The sequence below is a fragment of the Panthera tigris genome, chromosome B2 (genome assembly GCF_018350195.1).
Source record: "Panthera tigris isolate Pti1 chromosome B2, P.tigris_Pti1_mat1.1, whole genome shotgun sequence".
In the NCBI taxonomy this organism is placed as follows: Eukaryota; Metazoa; Chordata; class Mammalia; order Carnivora; family Felidae; genus Panthera; species Panthera tigris.
The window spans coordinates 51019765-51045436 of NC_056664.1; the positions used below are offsets into that span (position 1 = coordinate 51019765).

Below are 25672 nucleotides of genomic sequence, written 5' to 3' on the forward strand. Positions count from 1 at the left end.
TAAGCTAGGGATACGATGACCAAAATAAATGCTTGCATTCAAAACAGGGGAGTGAAGGGGCGACTGGGTGGCTCAGTCGGTTGGGCGTCCGACTTTGGCTCAGGTCACGATCTCACAGTCCGTGAGTTCGAGCCCCGCGTCAGGCTCTGGGCTGATGGCTCAGAGCCTGGAGCCTGCTTCCGATTCTGTGTCTCCCTCTCTCTCTGCCCCTCCCCCGTTCATGCTCTGTCTCTCTCTGTCTCAAAAATAAACGTTAAAAAAATTAAAAACAAACAAAAAAAACCAGGGGAGTGAAAAGGAGGTGCAAAGCGGTCATTGATACATAGCAATTCCCAAATCCACTGGGCATATGTTGCTAGTCCTGCTTCTTGGAATAGATCTCCGTTGCTCTTCACCCTAGCCTCTGGAGAGCCCTCTATCCTGCTTTTTCCACTGGATGTTTGTAGCTGAGAAGCCTTAACCTACTTCCTCCCCATAGAAGTTTGAGGACTTAGAGGCCTCTTTTCATTTGGAAATGTCTCTGCCCAGGCCAACACAGTTCTTTAAGAACTTTTTTGGGTTTCTGATGAATCAAGTGATAAATTGACTCCAAGTGATAAGATGACTCTCATAGATAAAAGACTCTCTTACTCTTCTGCTTCACTTATCCATTGCTCTTGAACACACTCCCCAAACAAAGTGGCTTAAAATAACAGCAATGTGTTATTTCTTATGATTTGGTGGGTTGTCTGGAAAATGCTGATAAACTGGACTCTATTAAAGTTATAAAGAACCTCTAAAAACAATAACAGAACAGACAACCTTGAGGGGAAAAGTACATGTGTAAGGGGTGATGTAAACAGGCACTTCAGAAAATAGGATATCTAAATGGCCAATAAATATATGAATGCTCAACTTCATTAGTCATTAGAGAAATTAAAATTAAAACCACAACAATACTCAAAATGATAGCTAAAATAAAAGAGCTGATTACAAGCAAAATTGTTGGGGGAGTATAAATACACACAACTACTTTGAAAAACTGTCATTATCTGTTAAACATATCACATACCTTATGACCCAGCAATTTCATTTTTAGGTATATGTCCACCAGAAACATATACACACATGTGCACCAAAAGACATGTGCATGCATGTTCATAGAAACATTTTTTTTAAAGTAGACTCCATGCCTAATGTGGGTCTTGAACTCACAACCCTGAGATCATGAGTCAGATGCTTTACTGACTGAGCCACCCAGGTGCCCCAGAAGCATTATTTTTAATGTCTCAAAATAGGAACAACTCTAATATCCACCAACAATTTGAAAAACAAATCAATACATGCAATGTTGACATAAATTAAATACTATAAAGCAAGGAAAACAAATGAGCTGCTCTATACAGCATGGGATAAATCTCACAAATACAATGAACGGTAAACTAAAGAAACCAGACAGAGAAAGTACATGTGATGTGCTTTCATTTGTATAAAGTACTAGTTAGTGGAGAGAGGGACTCATAACTTTCCATTTGTTGGCCAGGTGATGGTTACACCAGTTGTTCTTTTTGTAATAATTCACTGAGCTATGCACCTTGGGCAAAAGTTTATTGTAAAAAGGAGGGAATGTGTGAACACTTTAATTTAATAGAGCATACACATGAAAATAATCCATTCTCCCTGGGAGAGCCTTCATAGTTGAGTTATGAATGAGGAGGAAATGTGCACCAGGCCAACTGGGGGAAGAAAGTATTCTGGGAATAGGCATTCTTTAAGCCAAGTGACTAAAGTGTGAAACAATTGGCCATAAACTGGGGCTCTGCAAGAAATGTCATCTCACAGGCTAGGAGGAAGGGAAGGTGAGAGAGATGGAAGAAACAGGAAAGATCCAGGCCAAGTAATTCAGATTTTATAATGCTGTAGGAAGGTACCGAGAGGTTTTAAGTATGGAAGCATAGGTTCTGGTTTGCATTAAAAAAAAAAAAATCAGGCTGAGTACAGGGTGATTGGAAGGGAATGCCTGATAAAGTGTGCCCACCTCCATACCTTCTCCCCAGTTATTTCGCCCGTACCAAAGGTAGAGTGAGTGAGAGGTCAGATCACAGCTCCAGAAAATAACAAAGCTCACAGGTGAATTCAGTCTTGCTCTGTGTTTTCAGCCTCATTAGGACCAGAAAGTCACTGGCTATCAGAACTGGATGACAGGTACAGAATTCTCAGTGATAATTAGTCCACTGAAATGTCTTAGTGCTGATGACTGAATCATTGTCCAAAGTCTAAAATACCAGGAAAGACACTGAAGTACCTGTGTATGCGTTCATTTGCTACAACTAGCTTTTCCTGTCCTTCATCAAGCCAAAACTAGCTATTCTAGGCTTTTCTTAGTCAAAACCAGTTATACCTGTTATAATACTTTACCTCCCACAGCTAGCTTGTTACAGACATATTTTCACAAATGCAAACTGAGAAAATCTACCTTGTCAGAGTCACACAAATGGGAACCTAACAAACATATAGATGTCCAACCTAACTATTAATCAGATAAGTGCTATAATTAAGATGAAATATCATTTCACAGGTACCGTGTTGGCAAAGATTTTGAAGTCTGACAACGCAACTGGGAAAAAAGAGAACCTTCATATACCGCAGAAGAGAATGGAAATTGGTTTGACTGTTCCGGAGTGCAATTTGTTAACACCTTATAGAGCTAAAAATGCACCAGTTCATCAAACCAGACATGCCACTTCTAGGTAGAAACTGTCTCGAGATCCTCAAATTCTCTGAATAAAAAACCAAGTGTTAACATTCCAACATGTTGAGGATCAATATTTTTGTAAAATACAGTAAAAACATAAAACAAATAAAACATAAACATAGACAAAATAGGAGCACCTGGGTGGCTCAGTTGGTTAAACGTTCGACTTTGGCTCAGGTCATGATCTCGTGGTTTGTGAGTTCGAGCCCCGCATCGGGCTCTATGCTGACAGCTCAGAGTCTGCAGCGTGCTTCAGATTCTGTGTCTCCCTCTCTCTCTGCCCCTCCCCTGCTCACACTTTGTCTCTATCCAGCCCCCCTCTCAAAAAATGAATAAACATTAAAGAAAATTTTTAAAAATACAAAATACAAGCCTGCATATGATACTTTTTTTTTTTTCTTGTCAGTTCAGCAGACATCAAAGTACCCAGGTAATTTGCTTTTCAAGTTTCTGAAAGCTTATTCTCAATTTCGGTACTTTGTAGTCATTATCTGGTAATAGTCTTCAGTCCACACTTTGAGGAGCCCAGACAATGCTAATGCTAGCCCGTAGGAACAAGGACATGCATCGAGAGGATGTTCATTGCAGTACTGTTTTAAATATAAAAAAGTTTAAGTTCACTACCATAGTGGAAAATAAACATTATAGTCAAACAGTGAAACACAATACAGCAATTAAAATGAATAGATCTAGGGGCACCTGGGTGGCTCAGTTGGTTAAGTGTCCAACTTTGGCTTAGGTCATGATCTTACCGTTTGTGAGTTCCAGCCCTGTGTCAGGCTCTGTGCTGACAGCTCGGAGCCTGGAGCCTGCTTTGGATTCTGTGTCTCCCTCTCTCTTTGCCCCTCCCCCGCCCATGCTCTGTCTCTCTCTTTCTCTCTCTCTCTCTCTCTTTCTCAAAAATAAATAAACATTAAAAATTGAAAAAATGAATAGTTCTATAGATATTAACATGGATGAATCTTGAAACTAAAAGATTGAGTGAAAAAAAATTGTTGATGGAATCTTTCTTGCATGGCATCATTTGAAAGTTTCAAAAATACTCAAAACAACATCATATGAAAGTGTTATAGATATAAATGCATTTATTACAATTAAGGAATGAGAGATTACATACCAGCTTCAGGGTAGTAATTTTCCTTTGGGAAGTGTGAGAAGGAATATGAGGTAAGGAACCTGATTTTTATCTGTAATGTTGTATTTCTTTAAAAAAATTGAAACAGATACTATATAATGTAAATATTTGTTAAATTCGGGTATTGGGTACATAGGTGCCATGTTATTTCCTTTTAAAACATGTTTGAATTATTTCATAAGTTTTCACTTAAAAAGGCAATGAAAACAGTTCAAAGAAATTCAGTACATGTTTGAAAAACAAACAGTTTTAAAGTGTCACAGTTTATTTGGCCAGAATATATGTAGCTTTAGAGAAATAGACTTTATCGTATTAAAACTTTAATCAGTTTCAGTTCACAACAAAATTGAAGGGATGGTACAGAGATTTTCCCTTGTACCCCCTACCCCCACACAGAGAAAACTCCCCCACCAGAGAGGTACATTTGTTAAAACTGATAAACCCACACTGACACATCATAATCACCCAAAGTCCATAGTTCACTCTTGCTGTTGTATATTTTGTGGATTTGGACACATGAATTAATCGTGTACTTTTCATTTCAAAGTTCTCTCTTAAAACTGGAATAGTCCATACACTCATGAATAAATGAATGAATGAAAAAAGCTGTCCTGCTCTGAACACAAAATCTGTGTTCCAGTCTCATCTCTTCCTATAATAACCTGTGTGGATATCAACAAGTCTCAAATCACAGTGGGAAACTTAGAGGTCACCTACTCCACCCTCCTCATTATAAAAGAAACTTGCTTAGAGAGGCAGTGAATTGACCAACGCCACACACTGATTGTTGCTGAAACCAAGATGAGGGTTGGACATTTGAACATTTTCTTCATTAGAAAAGTCAAAGTCATTTAGAAACAAAAGTACAGCATTATAACTGCTCCTTGTGTCTCTAAGTGTCAATTTCAGACACTTAAATCCAATAGCCCACACTGTTTCTTCTTCAAAACTCAGTTGAGGGATCCCTGGCCCATAAGAAGCAGGGAAAGAATGCTGGCTTTGGAGTCAGGCAGATCTCAGTATGATTTCCAGCCTTGCTCTGTGCTGAGGGCCATATGACCTTGAGTCCACGTTTACTCATCTTCAAGTATGGGAAAAAACAAACTACAAGTCATATAAGGAGTCCCTGGCACATGATGGACACAATGAGTGTCTAATGAATGCTCTTTTCTTTCATGATCCTTAACTGCTAAGGCACAGAGCATAAAATGACTCCATGCCTGCCTGGAAGTGATGAGATGGACATGTGACAAATAACTGCAATAGAGTGAGGCAAGGGCCAACCTAGATACATTCAGAGTACTCTGAGATAATCGAACAAGCAGCAAGTCACTATTTTGCTATACTACATTGCCACTTAATGTGTCTGAGTTACAATTTATTCACTTATAAAATGGTTCTAGGGGCGCCTGGGTGGCTCAGTTGGTTGAGCAACCGACTTCGGCTCAGGTCATGATCTCACGGTTTGTGAGTTCGAGCCCCGTGTCGAGCTCTGTGCTGACAGCTTAGAGCCTGGAGCCTGCTTCAGATTCTGTGTCTCCCTCTCTCTCTCTGCCCCTCCCCCATTCATGCTCTGTCTCTTTCTGTCTCAGAAATAAATAAACATTAAAAAAAATTTATGAAATGGTTCTCTGCTTACTATTCTGCTGATTCAAAAGTGAGCACAGAAAAAAATGAAAGTGCTGGTATGTCATCGAGCATAATGCCAATGCATTGTTTGTCACCCCCACTCCCTGACACAAGTGGGAGGCAGAATAATGGCCTTTCAAACATGTCCACATGCCTAGGTTGCATGGCAAGGAGGAATTAAGGTTGTAGGTGGGATTAAGTTTGCTAACTAGCTACTCCTAAAATAAGGAAATCATCCTGGATTAACAGGGTGGGCCCAATATAATCACAAGGTCTTTTAAAGGTGGAAGAGGGATGCAGAAGCTCAGAGGTAGTTTTGAAGATGCTCCACTGCTGGCTTTGAAGATGGAGGAAGGAAATACAGAGCAAAGGAATGCTGTTGGCCTCTGGCAGCTGGCAAAGGCAAGGAAACAGATTCTCTCCCAGAGTTTCCAGGAGGAATGGAGCCATGCCAACAGCCCGACTTTAGCCCACAAGACCCATTTCAGAACTGTGAAATAATAAATTTCTGCTGTTTTTAGGCCATTACATTTGTGATAATTTGTTTACAGCGGCAGTAGGAAACCAGCACAAACCACAAACTCAGTACTCGAAAGACAACAGCATAAAGAATGGGTTGGTGCAAAAGGCAGCACAGACTGTGAGTCCTGGTTTCCTTCTTTTAGATTTCAAGGTCATCAAACCAGAGACACTGGGTTAAAGACCAGAGACACTGCCCTTTCACGGTCAATCTGGACCTAGAATCAGCAGGATGGGGTCTTTCATTGAATATCCTCTAGATCTACTTAGCTCTGACAGGCATAGGCTGGGCTCATCTCTACTCACTACTGGCCCCAGTATATTCCATGATGGACATCGAACATGGATCCCCAGAAAAGCCCCAACTCCTACGTGTCAGAACATTTCTCTCGGGCCAAATACTGCACACGAATGTTCCTTTATTTCTCCTGATTCTTATTCCAGATATTTAGGTCCACCAGATAAAACTGGTAATCCTCTCTCAGAATGTAGATCAAAGATCTCTCTCCTACAGTAAGTTCGCTTTTTGGTCCCAGCTCTTCACTTCCCTGTAGCAGTATCCATATCCATGTAATGGAACGGTTGAGTATACTTCCCTACTCCTTGACTTTGGGCTTGGCCAGATTACTTGCTTTGGCCAATGGAATTTTGGTGACTGCGGCAAGAGCAGAGAATGAAATGATTTCTGCACTCAAGCTCTCTTGCTTTTTAGTGACTCACTATGAGACCATCTGGTCTGAGGAGGAGGATGAGAACCATGGAGAGCAGATCTGAACCCAACCTGCAGCTTAGAGAGTGCAGCCCAAAGCCTGGAGTCAAGCACAGCCCAGGGAATTGGCTCTCATCTTGCAGACCATAAGCCTCAGAAGCATTCAGTCATCACGTCTTTGAGCAGTTTGTTGCAAAGCATTATTGTGGCAATTGCTGATGGATAATACCTCCTACACGAAAGCTTTTATAGTAACTCTTCCTCAGTAGAAGTGACCAACAGTATCCTCTTTTGTGCCCATTGTACTGTTACAGATTTATATACCTGCCTCCCCAAATGAACTGAAGTTTCTCAAGGGCAGGTACAGAATATCATTTGACTTTGTATCTATGATCCCTAGCATGATGGCCAAAATATAAGGGGCCCCTATGCTTTTTTTTTTAATGAAAAGCTACAATTAAACCAATAAACAAATGAATGAATGTAAGGAAGACACTATTCCAAGTCTGAGACCTTGAAGTAGGGGCAGTGCAGGAGAGGAGGAAATCATGGGTTTCTGGGCTGCTGGAAGTGTCTTCAAATACATAAGGAGCCAAGCTTGGTGAGTAGATGGAATAAATCATATTTTTAAAACACAGATGTTCTGTTTTTCAGGTATCTATGCATGCTATTGTGATGAATGAAACACATTTATCTCTAAGTAATAAGAAGTGTGTAGTTCCTTGTATTATGTATTTTCGCACATAATGTATAAAAAAACCTCTCATTTCGTATGAGGAATGAAAAGTTTTGACATTACTACAAAATGGGGCAACAACTATTCTAGACTATTCCCTCTAAAGAAGGGAACTCAGCACCGTGCTGGGTCTCCCTTGCTTGTTGACTGGTAGACCATGTAGCAGGGACTTGGCATGTCTGTCTGGCTTAGTCTTTCCTGAGTGTCTGGGTCACTGCACATTTACATCACAAGGGCAAGGCTACTGTCAGACTTCAAGATACCTCAAAGAAAATTATAAGCTTTCACTCTTTCTCTACCCTTCCTATCACAAAAGCTGTCACATCACTGCATTTTCCAGCTCAGTCTTTGGGTGTAATTATAGTCATTGCCATGAGCATTCTTCCAAAAGAGAGGCTTATTTAATAGGGGGGAGCTCACATGCACAAAAGGAAAGACTGCCAGAACAGGAGTAATGATTGAACACTGAGAGTTTCAAACATAAAAACTATACACTGAAGGTGGCAGGGAACTGACTTAACCGTGTGCCTTCCTGTCCTGAATATTTATAGCAGCAAAGAGGTTTCTGTGCAGAAGCCCTTTCTCCTTAAGTGGGTTTATTTCCTTTATTCTAATTCATTTAAAGGATGCTATCTCTAATCTGTGGATGGAATAGTAGATAGAAATATTTAAGGGTTTGAAGGCATGCTATGGCGACTGAGAATGGAGGTTGGGGAGAGGGAAGCAAATAGATCAATGGTGATTTCACTTAGAATTTTTTTATCTATTCACGGGTGACTCTTCTTTATTTTTTCAAAAATTTTTTTTAACATTTATTTATTTTTGAGAAAGAGAGAGAGAGAGTGCAAGCAGGGGAAGGGAAGAGAGACGGAGACACAGAATCCAAAGCAAGCTCCAGGCTCCAAGCTGTCAGCACAGAACCTGACGCGGAGCTCGAACCCACGGACCCTGAGATCATGACCTGAGCCGAAGTCGGACGCCCAACCAACTGAGGCATCCAGGCACCCCTCAAGTTCTTGACTTAAGCCAGGACACAGGCATAGTTCTCTGGGGCTGACAGAGCTAATAGGAAACTCTGGGGAGGATGTTAGGTAAAAAAACATTTATTGATGAACACATGAATGAGTGAGTGAATAAACGAACAAATGCTTCAGACTAACCGTTTGCTCTCCTGCCCCCTCAATCACCCTTCCCTGAGCACCCTACCCTCCTGTGGCAATAAAGTACTTTCTATTTCCCAAACATCATGCTTCCTCATGCTGTAAACTCTGGCTCCCTTATCTCCCCATGCAGACCACCATAGCCTGGTAGCTTCCTCCTCAACCTTCAAGTCACAACTCAAGCTCCGTGCTCTGATAGTACTTTATACAAATATAATGGTACAAAACGTATTATAGTGCAATTCTCCCAGCTTCAGTGCAGGAACCATGCATTTTAATCACCGCAGCTAGTCATCTGCCTTAACGCCTGGTGCATCGCAGGTATTCAGTAAGTGATCACCAAATGACCTATCTGACTCTTCCAGTGCCTTCCAAATCAGACTATAAATTACTTCAGTGCAGGATGATCTCTTCTACAATTCTTTCCTTATACATCTTCCTTCCCCAGCATATATCAGTCCCTCACCCTGTCCCAGAATTGACCAAGCAGCAAAAGGAATAAGACATAGTTGTGGGTTTTGGGAAGGAGGAAAGAGGAAAAAAATCACTGGATGAATTTTAGCTGGAGGTGACATCACCAGATTTGCCTGTGGGAAAGAAACGTTATAGTTTATAGACAGTAGCATTTTGAAGTAGACAAGAAGGTCATAGTGATAGTACAGAAGAAAGATGATTACAGGTTAATGCAGATTTTAACTAGGATCAGGGCAGTGGGAATACAGAGCTGGGGATATAGATCATGTGTCTCAGAGACAGCATTTATAGGATTTGGTGGCTGACTAAAAATGATGCAAAAGATGGAAAGAGTCTAGGATGACTGGAAGGTAGTTACCTTGGGTGAACCGTGTGCCCTTCAGTAGGTGGGGGTACAGGGGGAGTAGGTCCACCAGAAGAAGGGAGAAGGGCCCTGAGTTAAGTGTCTCTTTTAGTGCAAATGAAAACCCCACGGATCCTCCAGAAGATAAATACCCACCAGCCGTCAGTTGTTCCGGAGGAGAGCAGTCTGGGCTAAAGATACAGATTTCAGAGTCATTAGTGAACAAGTGGAAGTTGAAGGTTAGGTAATGACTTATTTTGCCCAAGGATATTGTATACAGAAGAGGTTTTAGGGATCTGGGGTGGGAAATTATATGGTTATATAGAAAATGTTGGGGAGTTGACTTAAACTACCTGCCTTCCATTGCTAAATATGTGCAGAAGCAGTTTTAAAGAAGTGAGTATTGATAGTGTAACACCTTTCCTCCGGGGCTGGCTGTGTGTAATTTGAAAAGCTCCCTACGTATGTCTGATATAATCTCCCATCTCGTGAGCCACTGTGGAACATACTTCCACAACACTCGATATACCTATCTACGTGTCTGACTTTCCTACTAGATTCTGCGCTGTTTGAGAGCAGGAATTTTATCTTGCTCAAATCTATATCCCCAGCACTTAGCACAGTATCTGGCACACGGGTATCCAAATGCTGTAGGAGTCAGATGATCTTGTTGATTATTATTGATTTCATGGGTATGGCTTGTCACTGACATCTTAAATGTGAGAAAAGGAGGCCTCACAAGATTGAATAACTTCGTCATGTCATGCCGCTAAGAAGTGGTTCAGCAAATATCTTGCCCCAGTGGCAATCCAGTGCTCTCTCACCATGGCCCATTGCCTCTGCTCACTTAGATCCACTGCCATCACCAGGCAGGGTGGGAAGATAACTTAGCAACTGGCTGTAGCGTTTCTGAACACCTTGCTAAATTAAATTCAAAGTACCCTCTAAAGTTTGCTCAGCTTGCCTTCCCACTCTCGGCTAGCAGACGTCTTGAAATATCAGGTGAGAAGAATAAATATTAAGATAGGAGCCATATCAGAGTGGACTCACTGTACAGAAATACTCAGGCTGGCTGGAGAAATAGAAGGAATGACTAAGTGAAGGAGAAGTGTGTGTCATAATTCTAGATAAGCCTCACCCCTTTTATCTGATCAAATAAGGAGTTTGTTTTCACATGTTTCTTATGTGAATAATCCAATTTTTCAAGCAGGAAATTAAAAGCTTTGCTGCTCTTTAGATCTGTCTTTAACCAAAAAAATTGACATGTGGTTTCTGTATTTAATATATGGAATATATGCTAAAGAAAAAAAAAAGAAAAATGCTAGAGGGGATTTTTATGAGAGGAAATTTTATGATGGAAAAATGTAGAGGAGCAGTATGGAAACCCAGCTCATCCATGGTTTGGGAACAAACAGCCCTTGACTTATAAACACCTACTACCGATGAGGTAACATGGACTCTCAGCTGGCCAGAACTCCTCCGGGAAAGCTGTCATGGAGAATGTGGCAGCTTTCTGAGAGCCTAGGCATCCAAGGGTGGTAAAAGGAAGACCCTGAAAAATTAACAAAGCTTGGAGGAGCTGTCTCAATGGGTATACTCTCAAGGGGGCAGGGATGCTGCTTAGATTTCTCTTTGTGAAATGAGCCTCAATGAGGAAGAACTACGAATGTTAGGAGGGTGGAGGCCACAACCAGTCATGTAACTGGATGGGGGTTAGTATAATCTGTTTGCTTTGGAACAAATAGCAGTAGCTCCAGAAGCGAGGGGAGCTGGGTTGGGGGAGCTGGCCAACACTGCCCACTCCTCTGAGTCAGGCAACGTGGATGGGCTTCACTCCACCTAAGGATCCAAAGGACAGAGGAAATAAGAGGCAGGAGACAGGTACAAGAAGAAAGTAGAGTGCCAAAGACCAGATTTGCCCAAGTAGAAACTTGGCCATGGGATGACCACGTACTAGGAAAGGGGAAGGGATTCTCTTTCTCTTTTACTACAGACCTGGAAGCCTTCCCGGAGCTTTCTTGGCTTAAAGTCTCCTTTCCTTTCTCTGTGATTCAAGGTCCTTTGTTCATCCTTTGCTTATAATGGATGTTTTTGTAGTTATCTGAATTGACCCCTTGAGTTAAGCTCATGAGAGGGAAATAACACTTAACAGTAATCAAATGTACTGGCTACTTTAAAATTGTTATTTCATTTCAGTCTTATGCCAATCCTGTAAAGAGAGAACTATTATTATCCTCAGGAAACCAAGCCTCAGAAAGTTAAATATTTTATTCATATTCACCAAGAAGTAAGGGGCAGGGCAGAAATTCAAATCTGAACCCGAAATCTTCCTTCCAGAGATTTGCTTGTCTCCCATGAGGCCCCAAATCAGTTCTTGCATGCCATTTTCCTCTCAGAGTACCTAGCATGGCAACTTGCACATGCTAAGTACTCAATACAAGTTTATTGAATTGATTTTGAGTTTGTCAGTTTTTTTTGGGGGGGGGTCCATTTTTATTGAATTGACTTCAGGGTATTATTATTACATGAGAATGTATGTTAGTAGAGATGTCCCAGACATAAATCTTGTCTACCTTCTCGGAGTCTCTCAAGTGCCTCACCCACCTACAGTCCACTCTACTCTAGATTTGGACGGGAGGCCACATTTCAGGACATTGGTCTGGCTTCCTGGGAGCTTCTGAAAGGCCAGATGACAACACTGAAATATGGGGGGATCAGGTCCCAGTGGGATAAAGTTCAATGAAAGGTAAGTGGGAGAGAAGGGAGCCAGATGGATAAACCGTGTCCTTTCTTTTCTCGTAACCTTTGTGGAGAAAGTCCTACTGAATGGTGAAAGTGTTATGCTTTCTGAGCTATCTGGCAAGTACTGGTTGGCAGGGTAACTCATTGCCTCATAAGGCCTTGCATTTTTTCTTATGGCACTTTCGTTCTTCTTCACCTGCACTGCCCTGGGCTGGCACTTCCCAAGTAAAACGTCACCGCTGAGGCTAAGGAATAGACATGTGCTAGGTCATAACATAAATAATCCAATAGGGGGCACCTGGCTGGCTCAGTCCGAAGATCATGCTACTCTTGATCTCAGGGTCAAGAGTTCCTGCTCCCCATTGCACATAGAACTTATTTAAACAAAGAAAAGAAAAGAAAAGACAAGAAAAGAAAAGAGGAAAGGAAAGGAAAGGAAAGGAAAGGAAAGGAAAGGAAAGGAAAGGAAAGGATCCAGGGAAACTGTAACAAACATATATGCACCTAGCAACAGAGACATAAAATAGATTTATAAAGAAAAACTGATGAGATTGGCAAACTCTTAAGTCATACTGGGAGATTTTACTATACTCCCCTCAGAAGCTGGTAGATTTCAATACTTCTCACTTTGAAGTTGAGACAAAGAGAAAAGAAATTAAGTGTACCAGATCCAAATGAGAAAAATGATGCAAAATATCTTTGAAAACCCAACTGGAACGTGGAATCCTATTGAATAATCATAACATAGCTTCTATGGAAATATAGGTTTGGGGTTTCAGAAAAATGTCATAGTTTAGGATATAACAAATTTCTAAGTCAAGGAGAACCCAGTTCTCAAAGTCAGGGTGCAGTGCTATGGCACCTAGATTCCCACGTGCAGATACTACTGGCCCCAGGCTCCTGGGTCACTGTACATGGAAGATCACCCTTCCATCTGGTCAGAGCCCATGCTGAGCTGTTAGAAGGTGGGCTTTTGAGGATTTTTTTGGTCTCTGCCCCCAGCCTCCCAATCTTTTAACTCTTCCCATGTGATGAAAAACTGCATACCAAGCAAAGTTAGCCCAGAAACTGGAGAACTGTGAGAAAGTTGTTTTGATGCTAATGCTTCTACTGAGTTTTGCATTTGAAATTCTTGGTGGTCTTTTACAGTAAATACACATAAAATTTTACCCTCTCATAGTTTCTCATGTACCATATATTCAGGTTACTATTAATTTGAATTCCTGCCTCCCTAAACAATCTGCAGTTTTCTAATGACACATTGGATTAATTTAAAAAACACTTGCCATTTGTTTCTTCATTATAAAAGCAACACTTATTCGTTGTAGAAGACTTGGTAAATACAGAAAAGCAGAAAGAAGAAAATAAAATTCACTCATTATCCTACCACTCAGTGGTTTCACATTTTATCTTAACCCCATCACAACTTTTTGAAACTGACTGACTAGATTTTCCTGAAGTTCTCAGGCTGGCTTTTCCTTCCCACCTCTGTCCTTTCTTTCTGTTCTCCTTCTGGCCTCTCTCCCGCCCCATTTCCTTTACACCTGCTGTTCATCACTAAATAACAATCGCCTTCCCAAATTACTATTTCAAATTTCGTTATATTTTATTAACTCAGAAAATTTAGGTGTAAGGGATCCATAGGTGAAGACATGAATTTGTCCATCAGATTTGATGTAAAAGGTAACTACTAGCACAAGTCACGGGAGGGATGGATTGGGCGAGACACGAGAAAGAATCAGTACCTGGAGCTACCCCAAAAGCTCACTTTCTCCCAGTTCTACCGAGTCACCAGTCTGAATGAGCAAAAGCTATTTACTGTGCTCTAATAATAATGATACATAGGCACATAGCACTCACTATGTGCCAAGCCCTTTTAGAAGCACTTTGTATATGTTAACTTATTTAGTTTTTATACTAGTTTTGTGTCAGAAGTACTAGTGATATCATCCCATTTTGCGGAGAAGGACACTGGGACATGAAAAAATTAAGTCACTTGCTCAATGTTCCAAAGCTACTAAGAAACAGAGATTGGATTTGAACCCTGCCCACCTGTTTCCAGACTCGGTCTTTCAAACCACTGTGCTACCCTGCATCCAAAGTCCCTTCATATTCTGTAAGTGGTGATTTCCACAGCATGGGATGTGAGAGACAACTTTGGGCATGGAGAACTTTCTAAAATACTTTGTATTTACTTAAATGTGTGTTAGAAAAAAATATCCTTCACAAGAGTGATATCGCAAATATTTTTGCTCTGGATGAATAAAGCTTAAAGTCAATTTCAAGAACCATATTAATAACAGTACAGATGGGGCGCCTGGGTGGCTTGGTCGGTTAAGCGTCCGACTTCGGCTCAGGTCATGATCTCACGGTCCGTGAGTTCGAGCCCCGCGTCGGGCTCTGTGCTGACAGCTCAGAGCCTGGAGCCTGTTTCAGATTCTGTGTCTCCCTCTCTCTCTGCCCCTCCCCTGTTCATGCTCTGTCTCTCTCTGTCTCAAAAATAAATAAATGTTAAAAAAAAATAAAAAAAATAATAACAGTACAGATGGTATATAAAGGTTGCAAAAATAAAAGTGACACGCTAATGAAATCTAGGAAACACTGTTCATTTAAAACCAACATCTCACCTCCAACTGAACGCATCTTGGGGAGATTCCCCACCAGCAGAACGGATCAAAGATGGCTGACTCTAATCCTTGCCCATACTGAATTCTGCTAGCACACTAAGCGAGGGTCTTTGGTGACTGCTTTTTAAAAAAGTCATACCCTTTCCTCTCCTATAAATTAAAATTCTACTAGTTTATTAGACATTTTCTGTGTTGAAAAACTGCCAGTCTGGGTTTCTTAGTCTAAGGTTCTAACCAAGGAGTGGTCAGGAAACTGATAGGTATTCTGTTGCTAATCTTTTCTACATTTTTATTGACTTTCAGAGGGTTTTGTTAGAAGTAACACAGGTTGTGTGTAGTGCTTACACCCAATGCCTTGGCCATGGGCTGGCTGGATGAGAGGTAAATAGACCTCCCCTCACTGACATGCACCAAATTCTGCCCCAAAGGAATCAGGGTCAGGAGGGACAGTGTTTTGGCAGCTCTGATAGCCATTTGCAGTGGATAAATAAACATGTATTCTGTATACAGTTCCTTTAAATTTATGTTTCAAAGACTTGAAATCCTACAAATCCATAATCCTACAAACTTCTTGGCTATATAGAAATTGAGGATGTTTTTTCAATTTTGTACAAGGTCCTTTTTATGTCAATGCAAGAGGCATTTTTTTCTCTAGTTTCAGTTATAGAAATAATAGACCTTTATTTTAGGAAATTGTGAATATACTGTTTTGATACAATAAATCTCAGAGTCCAATTAGTAGCCCTCTCTCTTAGTAAGTAGTGGCTTTCATACCTCAGATACACAGAACCCAGTGCATACAATTTTTTTTAGTTTTTAAAATTTATTTGTTTATTTATTTAGAGAGAACAAGTGAGGGAGGGGCAGAGAGAGAGAGGGAGAGAGAGAATCCCAAGCAGGCTCTGTGCTATCAGTACAGAGCTACACATCAGGCTCGCTCTCACATACTGTGAGATCATGACCTGAGCTGAAATTGGGCTTAACCAACTGAGCCACCCAGGTGCCCCTCTTCATTCTTTCACTCAAAATTATTTTCTTCTATGGCATAGTATCTGTATAATCCACTTTATAGGTTGTATGGAATAAAACAGAAGCGAATCAATAAAACTATTATTCCCCAAATACTAAGTGTTCAGTAGAATGTGACTCAAATCAGTAAAAGCATGCTTTTTTTTTTTACTGCCAGTTTCAGTAAATGGGGTTTCAGAACCCCCCCCCCTTTTTTTTTTTTTTACTGCCAGTCACAATTAATTTGGCTTGGTGGGGCAAACCTAATTCAGGGGTATTTTCCAATCCCACTCCCAGACATATATATTCACAGTACATTTGACAGCATATTTTTTCCCCTTCCTGCCTTATGTCTCAATAGGAGAACTAATTGCCTGAGTGTGGAGCTCAAGCAAGTGGACATATTCTTTTTTTTTTTTTTTTTTTTTTTCCGGACAGACTACCCAATCTTATTTTATTTTATTTTATTTTTATTTTTATTTTTTTAATGTGTGTTTATTTTTGAGAGAGAGGGAGACAGAGCATGAGCAGGGGAGGGGCAGAGAGAGAGGGAGACACAGAACCTGAAGCAGGCTCCAGGCTCTGAGCTGTCAGCACAGAGCCTGACGTGGGGCTCGAACTCATGAACTGTGAGATCATGACCTGAGCCAAAGTCGGATGCTTAACCAACTGAGCCACCCAGGCACCCCAATTTTAGACTGGGTCTGGGTATTTGTGATTATATGCATGATTCTTTTGCTTTATGACAGTTCATGGTCATTCTAGATCATAGATCTATTTAAAATAAAAAGAAAAAAGCCTCTAAAGAAATTCACAGCACAAAGAAAGAAATTGGAAAACCTAAGTGTTGGTCAAAACACTTCCCTGAGACTGGTCAGGGTGCACCCTGCCTCTGTAAGGGCTCATTGCAAAATAAATGCTGAATACGATTTTTGCTTTTTTTTGTTTTTTGTTTTTTGTTTTGTCAAAGTGAAAGTTCCCTTCAGATTTCTTTTGGTTAGCAAAGAGAGGTATTAATATAGGCATTAATCAATACAGGTATTAAAAAGTAGGCAATACCTGTGTCCAGAAATGTACCATGTAGTACATTGGTTTCCATACTTTGCTGCACATTGGAATCACCTAAGAATCTTTAAAATATACAGATGTCCCCTTCCTATCAGACATACTGATTTTATTGGTAAGGGTGCAGCACAGGGATTTTGATAAGCTCTCTAGGTAATTCTAATGTGCAACAAATCTTAAGAACCATCTTAAGCTAGTAGATGCCATCTGATCTTTGGGCACATAATATCCAAAAGTGCTTAGCAAAATTATAATAGAAAACTTGATCTGCCTAAGCCTTCTACTGGAAAGGATCTTCTGAGCTTTCAACTCAGACACTTTAGATCCATTTTCTGATAGTTTTTATGAAAGTTTTTCTAGGTTTTAACTGTTAACTGTTAAAAGGCCAACCTTGATAGTCAAGCAAAACTAGAAAAAAAATTAGTTATTTAGGGTAACATAAAATTAGTTATTAACGTATTAGTTACTAACATAAAATTAGTTATTTAGGGTAACATAAAATAGATATTGTAAGTAGAATCTTAAATGATGCAAAGAAAAATAGTTCAAAGTAGCATGAACAACTGCTTTGTAAACAAATTGATAATGGAAATTTCCTATTAAAATATGTAGGATCCTAATGGGGCGCCTGGGTGGCTCAGTCAGTTGGGCACCCGTCTTTAATTCAGGTCAGTATCTCATGTTTCGTGAGTTCGAGCTCCGCATCAGGCTCTGTGCTGACAGCTCAGAGCCTAGAGCCTGTTTCAGATCTGTGTCTCCCTTTCTCTTTGCCCCTCCTCCACTCACACTCTGTCTCTCTCTCAAAAATAAATATTAAAATTAAATAAATAAATAAATAAATAAATAGATAAATAAATAAATAAAATATGTAGGATCCTAAAAATGGGTTCTGGATCCAACTTCCAAATTGTGTCAGGGATTCCCCCCTCCTTAAATGAAAAGCAATTCTCCGGACACCAGCTGGGTGTACTACAACTCAACTCAATTCTGACACTATCTACCTGGAGGTAGTGTCAGATCTCACAGATTTAGGGCTCAATCCCACAAAACTGTCCCCACAACTTCAGATATCAACTGAAAGCCCAGGCTTCTGACCCACTGGCCATAGATTGAAGGTTCCAACAACCCCAACCTTGGATTCAATTAATTTGCTAGAGCTGCTCACAGAACTCGAAAAAAACATTTTACTTACTAGATTACTGTTTTTTTTTTTTTTATAAAAGGGTATATAATTCAGGAACAGCCATATGGAAGAGATGCCCAGGGCAAAGTATGAGGAAAGACAGCAAAGCTTCCATCCCCTTTCTAAACACACCACTCTCCCAGGACCTCCAAGCTCCAATCTGGAGTTCTCTGAACCCTGTCCTTTTGGGGTTTTATAGAGGTTTCATTACAGAGGCATGGTTGAAAAAAGGAAGCATTTGAAACTGGATATTATTCAACATCTAGTCCCCTCTACCCTCCTGGAGGTCAGCAGGAAATGGGACTGCAAGTTCCACCCCTATAATCACAAGATTGGTTCTCCTGGCAACCAGCCCTCAACCTCAGGTGCATTCAGAAAGTTACCTTATTAACCTAACATAAGACAGCTTTAGCACTCTCATCACTAAGGAAATTCCAAGGGTTTTAGGAGCTCTGTGCCAGGAATAGTGAACCAAGATCAAATATATCCTATTATAAATCACAATATCACAGATCCGTATGAAAAAAAGTAATAAAACTTTATTGAGCTATAATAGAAGATTTAAATGAATGGGAAAATATAGTGTGTTTCTGGGCAAAAGGACTAGAAATACAATATTATATTTACCCAGATGGATCAAAGAGTCAGACCTCTGTTTGAATCCCAGCTCTTCTATTTATTAACTTCTTGAACTTGGACCAGGATTCATGGGAATATGGGAAGATGCATACTATCAGGCCTCAGGAGGTCAGGAGGACCAAGGCTTTTTGGGATCCAACACAGCTGCAGGGTCCAGGTCATCGAGAGCAGCGCTTCCCAAACGTCAGTAGGCAAATCAGCTGGGAACCTGGTCAGGTTGCAGATTCTGATTTAAGTCTGGGATTTGGCCTGAGTTTCTGCATTTCCAACAAGTTTGTGGTGATGCTGAGGCTGCTGGTCTGCAGACCACACTTTGGGGAGAGGAGATATCTATTTCCTCAGCTGTGAGAGTTACTAGAGTCCCTGTGCTTTCTCCGTCCTGTGTCTCTCCAGGAATCTGTAGCTTCTGTTCCATGTCCAGTTGCTAATATCTTAATTACAATTTCCACAACAGAAAAGTCTGGATGGATTGATTAATATCAGTGTGATGAAAATATAGGCACCTTTTGAAATACTTACATAATACATAATACATAATCAGAAATTTAAAAAAAAACATATTTTATGCTATTTGTAACTAACATTATCACTTTGGCTGTCTTAGTCGTGATGCTGGATACTTACAGAGCTGTAGAGAAAAACAGAGATTTGAGAAGCAGGGAATAGAAGTCAGAGCACTAAAGAGCACATCCTAAGGACACAGCCAGCATGTTTGGAAGGGGCTGCAGGATTCCAAAGGGGCCAGTAAATTGCATTCGAACACCAAGATGTAGAAGCCACTTGTAGGCAACAGGCTTGAGCCATGGAAACTTGAGCAAGGCAAAGGGGCTCACAGCGACCACCGCCCCCCCCCCCCCGCCAGCTGACTGACACAAACAGGCTCATTATGCCCTAGGCCTTAGCCAACCAATGGGATCCTTACAACTGGGCACAGTTCCTAAGATGACCAAAACAAGTAAAATTCCATATGTCTCTATACTCTTTTACTCTGCCCTGTAACTATAGCCCCTCACCATTGCTTCGTGGCAGACAGTCTCTCCTTTGCTGTCCTGCCTGCTGTTCCCTTGTAGCGTATTCAATAAACTTCTATCTCCTTTGGTCGGACTTGGGTGAATTCTTTCACCGCCCTCGACGCAGGCCCCTATCCAATCAGGACAAGCCACATGAGAGTCTTGCTCTCCTGAACCGAGGAGATTCCTCATGTTCTTATCGGTCAGTGAGTCTTAAACTGCACTGCAGCTTGTGAAGATTAATAAAGGGAAATCTTGTTTCCCCTTTAAATTTTGTTAAAATCCCTATTAATAAAGGGAAATCCAACAGGAAGAGTGGGACTTTGGGAGTGTTTACTAACTACCCTAGCCAGCAAAGAAAGGTTTTCCTCCTACCCCAGTGACAATAGCCCAGCTAATGAGAGACATCACAGCTCAGTCAATAAAAAGCCACTATACAGCAAACTCTCAGTTTATCCGGTGGACTTTTTACTTCTAACAGCCTTCCCAATACCCCACTTTGCTCTATGAAAGAGCCGCCCTCTGCTTTGTTCTGTGGATTTGCCTATGGTTTTGCTATAGCTTCCTAGTTCTGGATTGCAATTCTCTGCCATGCCCAAATAAACCCATCTTTTGCCAGTAAAATAACTGGCAGTTTTAGTTTTTAAGGTTAACAATCTGTATGGGCTCACTTTGTAAGGGAGTCGGAGAGCTCTGTCATTCTATCACTGCTTCCTTCTTTTTTTTATTAAATTTTTTTAATATTTATTTTTGAGATATATATATATATATAGAGAGAGAGAGAGAGAGAGAGAGAGTGCACAAGCAGGGTAAGGGCAGAACGACAGGAAGACACAGAATCCAAAGCAGGCTCTAGTTGGTCAGCACAGAGCCCAATGCTGGGCTCAAACTCACAAACCACGAAATCACGACCTGAGCCAAAGGTGGACGCTTAACCGACTGAACAACCCAAGCGCCCCTATCTCTACTTCCTTCTCTAGACAGGCTTGCAAGGACTCTGCTGCCTGCCACGCAAGGGAACACAGATAAAAGGAGCAAGAGAAGATCATCAGAGAGTATACATAGGAGCTAGAGTTGGCCTCTTGGTAACTAAAAGTTCTAATAAAATATTTCTCCAGATCTGTACTAATGACTAGCTTAGGGCTTAACCAGACCAAGATGGTATGTTTTACCAGCCTCTTTTATGTTCAACTAAGTAACTTCATCAGAGAAACAAATGTTGAACATAATGACTTCATCAGAGAAACAAATGTTGAACATAATGTAGTTAGGTGTAAATCAACTTACAGCCCTCCCCTTCTTTTAAAAGCTCTAGGGTTCAACTAAAAATTCCTTCAAATAATGGCCCAAAGACCCCAGCCTCTCAGTAGGCCAGAGCTAAAGGGTGGCTCCACTGTGCTAGGCTTCAGATACTGTTTCAGTAAAAGAAAAGGGCTCTCTTTAGCCTGGGTCCTTGCCCCCCCCCCCCCCCAGCAGCACCCCCCCCCCCCTCCCGCGCTGGTCATTAGCCTTTTGTTTGTATCAGTTACAAGAAGCCAGAGGTAGGAGAGGACTGCTTTCTGGACTCAACGGGCTGGGATGTCAGCTAATCCTGCCTCATGCAGACCCCACCTCCCATTCCCTAGTTGACTTTAAGTACAAATGACACCTGCCCCGAGACCGAAACCGAAGGACAACCTTCGAGGCTGCCATTTACAGGGTTCTGCCCCCACAACCTGAGTTCTTCGCTGGGGGTGCTCAGGGCCCACATAAGCTACTAGTAGCATCTTATGAGCTGCTGAAGGTAGGGCGGGGCTAAGGACCCGACAGTATTTACCAGTTCAGCACAGATACCATTTAGATCATATGGTACAGACCTTATCCCATTGTGATGAGCCAACTGATATGTGTAGATATTTATAATTGAGTCATTAAATAGTTATTCACTTTAGTTTGTTTTGCTGACATTCTCACTTGATCCCTGAAGACCCTCAAACACCAGTGGTTTTATGATGTAATAAAGACTTTCTGTGGTGGCTTGAGGCTATTTACTTCCTTCTTCTATGCATTGTTATGGCAGTTGAGAGAAATCAAAATTAAATGAGGAGGAAAATCAGTGTGCCTCTAGGGGTAAGGACAAAGGGGGAAAATGTCCATAGGCGAGGCAAAGCTAAATAGCATCTTTGGAAAATTAGAAATGTCTACTGGGTGATTTTTAAAATGTTTACTGCAGGTGTGGTGCAAACTCCCTCTGCTATCTCTCCCATAAAATATTCAGTAAAATATATGGTATTAACTATAGTTAGTGTGAATGTGTGAATGGAATATTTCAGAGTACGCCAAGATCTGCTACGCTCCACGTTGTGGTGGATGTAAAGAAAACATGACAGGACTCTTGGGCACAGGGGCTGGGAGACAGGCGCCCACCAGTGGGGCGCTGTTTGGGGAACTGTTACTCACATTGCAATGTAGGCGAATGTTGTCCCCTAAAGTTGTGATGTTCTCAATCTGCACAACCATCCATGGTGGTCTTAAATTCAGGGTCAGCTGATAGGTAGACTATGCTTTGTTTTTTATATCAGCACATTTATAGAGCATTTCCTGAGTATATGAGTAGGATTTTATTCTTGCCCTTGAGTTTCCTTTCTGCTTTAGGGAAGGCAAAATTAAATGTAAAGATAAAAATGTAAAGTGGCACATGCTGAATGTCACATGAATGACGCTGAAAACTCTTCTCAGATATACTAGTGCTATGGGATGCTCTGTGAAAAGCATCCTGAGGCCAATTAAGTTGGGGAAACATATTATGTCCTTTCCTTGGAGACTCACCATGCATATGAGCATATTAAAGGAGTCTAGACAATAAAATCTGCCTATCTTTTGTTAGCCCAGAGTTTCCTATCTATTTCAACATGAAACATGTTTTTGTGTAACATCTATGGACATTCCAAGAAAATGGGGAGATTTTGTTGTAGAAGGTGCATGCAGAGGATTTAAGGAGGGAAGGAATCACTCTGGGTCGGAATTACTGTTCTATGGAAGCATTTCAGGGATGCGAAGGAAAAGCAGTACAGCCTTATGAGATAGGCAATGTGTAGGTGAACAGAGCTGGGGTGGGAAAAGAATACCCAGGAATCATGACAGCAAGGCAGGAAGGTAGGAACACACAGCGGGGTTTGGAGACCTTTGAGCCTTGACTTTTGGGAAGAAGCAGGGTAAAAAACATTTTGAGAGCCTTTAAAAAATTTTTTAGAGTTTATTTATTTATTTTGAGAGAGACAGGGAGAGTGCAAGTGAGGGAGGGACAGAAAGAGAGAATCCCAAGCAGGCTCCACACTGTCAGTGCAGAGCCCCACGTGGGGCTCTGGCTCATGAAACTGTGAGAGCATGACCTGAGCTGAAATCAAGAGTCAGACGCTTACTGATGAGCCACCGAGGCACTCCAAGATTTTTAGAGTCTTAAATGTCAGGCTACAGCTTTAACTTCATTCTGTGCATCACAGTAAATAAAGGTTCTTTTTTATATATAAAAAAAAAGGTTATTTTTTATAAAGGTTCTTGCATGGAAAATTGCCATGTACCAAGCAATGTACAAGGATGTTAGAGGTGTTAAAATAATTAAAGGAGACTGTCAGACTGAGGTGGGTTTTAACGTAACACTTTGGTGGTTGGTCTGCACAAGCAAACCAAGATCTAAGCCTGTAAATGCCTCAAGGTCATGAAATCAAAATGCTAAGGACAACCACTCACAAAGAGCCAAACAGGTTTTAAATTATAGCTGATCATAATTTCCTTCTTCTGCCTTTTCTCTATAAAATTCTCCTTTGGCTCCTGTGGGGGAACTCGTCTAACCACTTCCGGTGTGCAATGCCTGATTCAAATTGATCTGTGTTCAGATCAACTCTCAGAAATTTTAATATGTCACAGTCTATCTCTTGACAGAGGAGAAAGACTGTTCGTAGAAAGGAGAGTGGTTAGGAGACCAAGATGAGGAGACCCGAGCCAGGGCAGTGGCTGCAGTGAATGGACAGTAAGGGAGATAAGAAGAATCTAACAGAGAGAATCAACTGGTGGCAGTGGTAGCGGGGGTGGGTGGAGGGAATGAGGGGGTTCCCACGAATGACTCCAGGGGTGGTCCCGGTAGCAAAAACAGGGAAACAGGAGGGCAGGCGGTTCTGAGAGGGGCAGGGCAAGTTTCACCCTGGCCTGTGTTTCAAGGTCTGTGGGTTAATATGCGTCTGGCACAGCCGCAGTCTCCTGTTCCTTCCTGAGCCACATGAACATGAGATTTGGCCACAACTATCCTTGCCTTTGAAGTGCACAGAACTGTTCAGATTGAAGTTATATATGATCAAGTCCAAGTGGACTTTAACTAAGATTGAAGACATTCAGAATCCCCTCCTCTAATCAAACTCTTTTATCTTTCCCTAGCAGTAATTACATCCTCCAATTTTTGAGCACCCACTGTGTACCTGGCATAAACTGGATGTTTTACATACACTCTCTTGTCATTTTCATAACAACCATATAAGGCAGACTTTATTAATTTCATTGTTTTTCAAAAAAGGAAACTTAATTAGCTTTGGTTAACTCAGAGCCCTCAAATTTATTTGTACTGGAAAACCGAGGCTCAGAGAGGTAAAGTATATTATCCATGATCACACAGCTAGGATTTGAGCCCATGTTTGACAGACTCCAAGTTCTGTGCTATTTCCGGCACATTTCCTGACTCTTACTGAAAATACTCATCTCATCCTGATGTTTCTTCTCCTTTTAGACTATAATCTGCATTCTGGCTTCACATATTTCAATTATTTACTGTTCTAAGCAGCAGCTCAAAATCAACATTTTTCGCAGCTCACACACATTTTTCGGTTCTCACTTTCCCCATCCTCAATCCTGCTTAACTCTTACGTGATTTTGTATTTCTGGTCCAATAATGTCAGGTACTGCTAAATATCATCTTATTACAATGGAGAGTAAAACCTTCTGAAGCTGGAGGATTTATTCAGCCCCTAAAACATTAACTTGGGAGCCCAGGTAGGTAAAGCAGCTAGAGATGCTCAAAGAAGAACCCAGTCCTATGAAGATGCAGCCAGACCTCCCGGGATCAGGCCAGGACCTGGGCACCAGTTTTAGCTGTGGACCAAGAATGATGCTAAATGAGTCCACAGGGCACATTCCAGGGGTCACATGAGTACTTGAGACTTTGTGCGAGGGGATGAACAGGGCTCAGGTCTAGAAGAGCCAGAGGTCATGCCATCAACATCTGAATGGACAGAGTGTAGGCTGCCAGATATAATGGAAATCCAGCATTCTGCGTGTTTTCTCAAGAGCAGCCTGTGATCTCTCCCATGGAGAAACTCACTGGTGCAGCCTGAAACAGAGTATCTACAATGGCCTGGGCTGAGGCCTCTCTGAAGTCAGCCATCTTTGAATCAGCCCTTCTCTACTCCCTGTTACATTGCCTACAGCAGTACCCTACCTGCTTCAGGCCCCAGAGGCTCACCCTGTCCACACAACTGCATCAGGCCTTTACTATAAATTTGGAGACGGTTCCTTGTAAGCATCAACTTCCTTCCTTTCCACGTTGGCAAATCCCTCAGTATTTTTATTTATCTCCTTCCAACCTCTTCCTTCTGGAAACTAATACAATTCTGCTCCCACTTCCTTCAGTGGTTCTTCTATCACCTGCCTGTTCACTGCCCTGCTCCCTCCACTCTTATTACCCAGATCTCCTGTTTCTTAAAGGACCTGCTTTTGATGGCCTTCCCTATTTAAGCTGTCACTCTTTTTCTTCCTTCCTTCTTGGGTTTCTACTCCCTCACCTCCAATTATCATTAAAATTTTTGCAGAAATACCTTGACTTCTGCAGAAATACCTCTTTCCCAGAGAATCAGGGACCTCCCGTGGACCCCTTCACCACTTCTTCCATGACTCTCTCCTCTATGATGCTCAGTCCCCTAGTGCCGCTCCTGCA

At 41.4% G+C, this 25672-nt stretch overlaps 2 long non-coding RNA genes across 4 annotated transcripts in view; both read right to left on the bottom strand.

Moving 5' to 3' along the window:
- The window catches only part of LOC122238392, a 60349-nt gene that overhangs the window by 2970 nt on the left and 31707 nt on the right, over positions 1-25672 (bottom strand). The gene's annotated exons all lie outside the window — the stretch shown is intronic.
- LOC122238391 lies at positions 18582-21683 on the bottom strand. 3 transcript variants are annotated; one of them, XR_006217305.1, is made up of 2 exons: positions 21570-21683; positions 18582-19163 (listed from the first exon to the last, which is right to left on the bottom strand). It is a non-coding gene; the product is annotated as an uncharacterized LOC122238391 (long non-coding RNA). The 3 variants fall into 3 exon arrangements; XR_006217304.1 differs by having other exon boundaries at positions 18582-19331; XR_006217306.1 differs by lacking the exon at positions 21570-21683 and adding an exon at positions 19328-19542.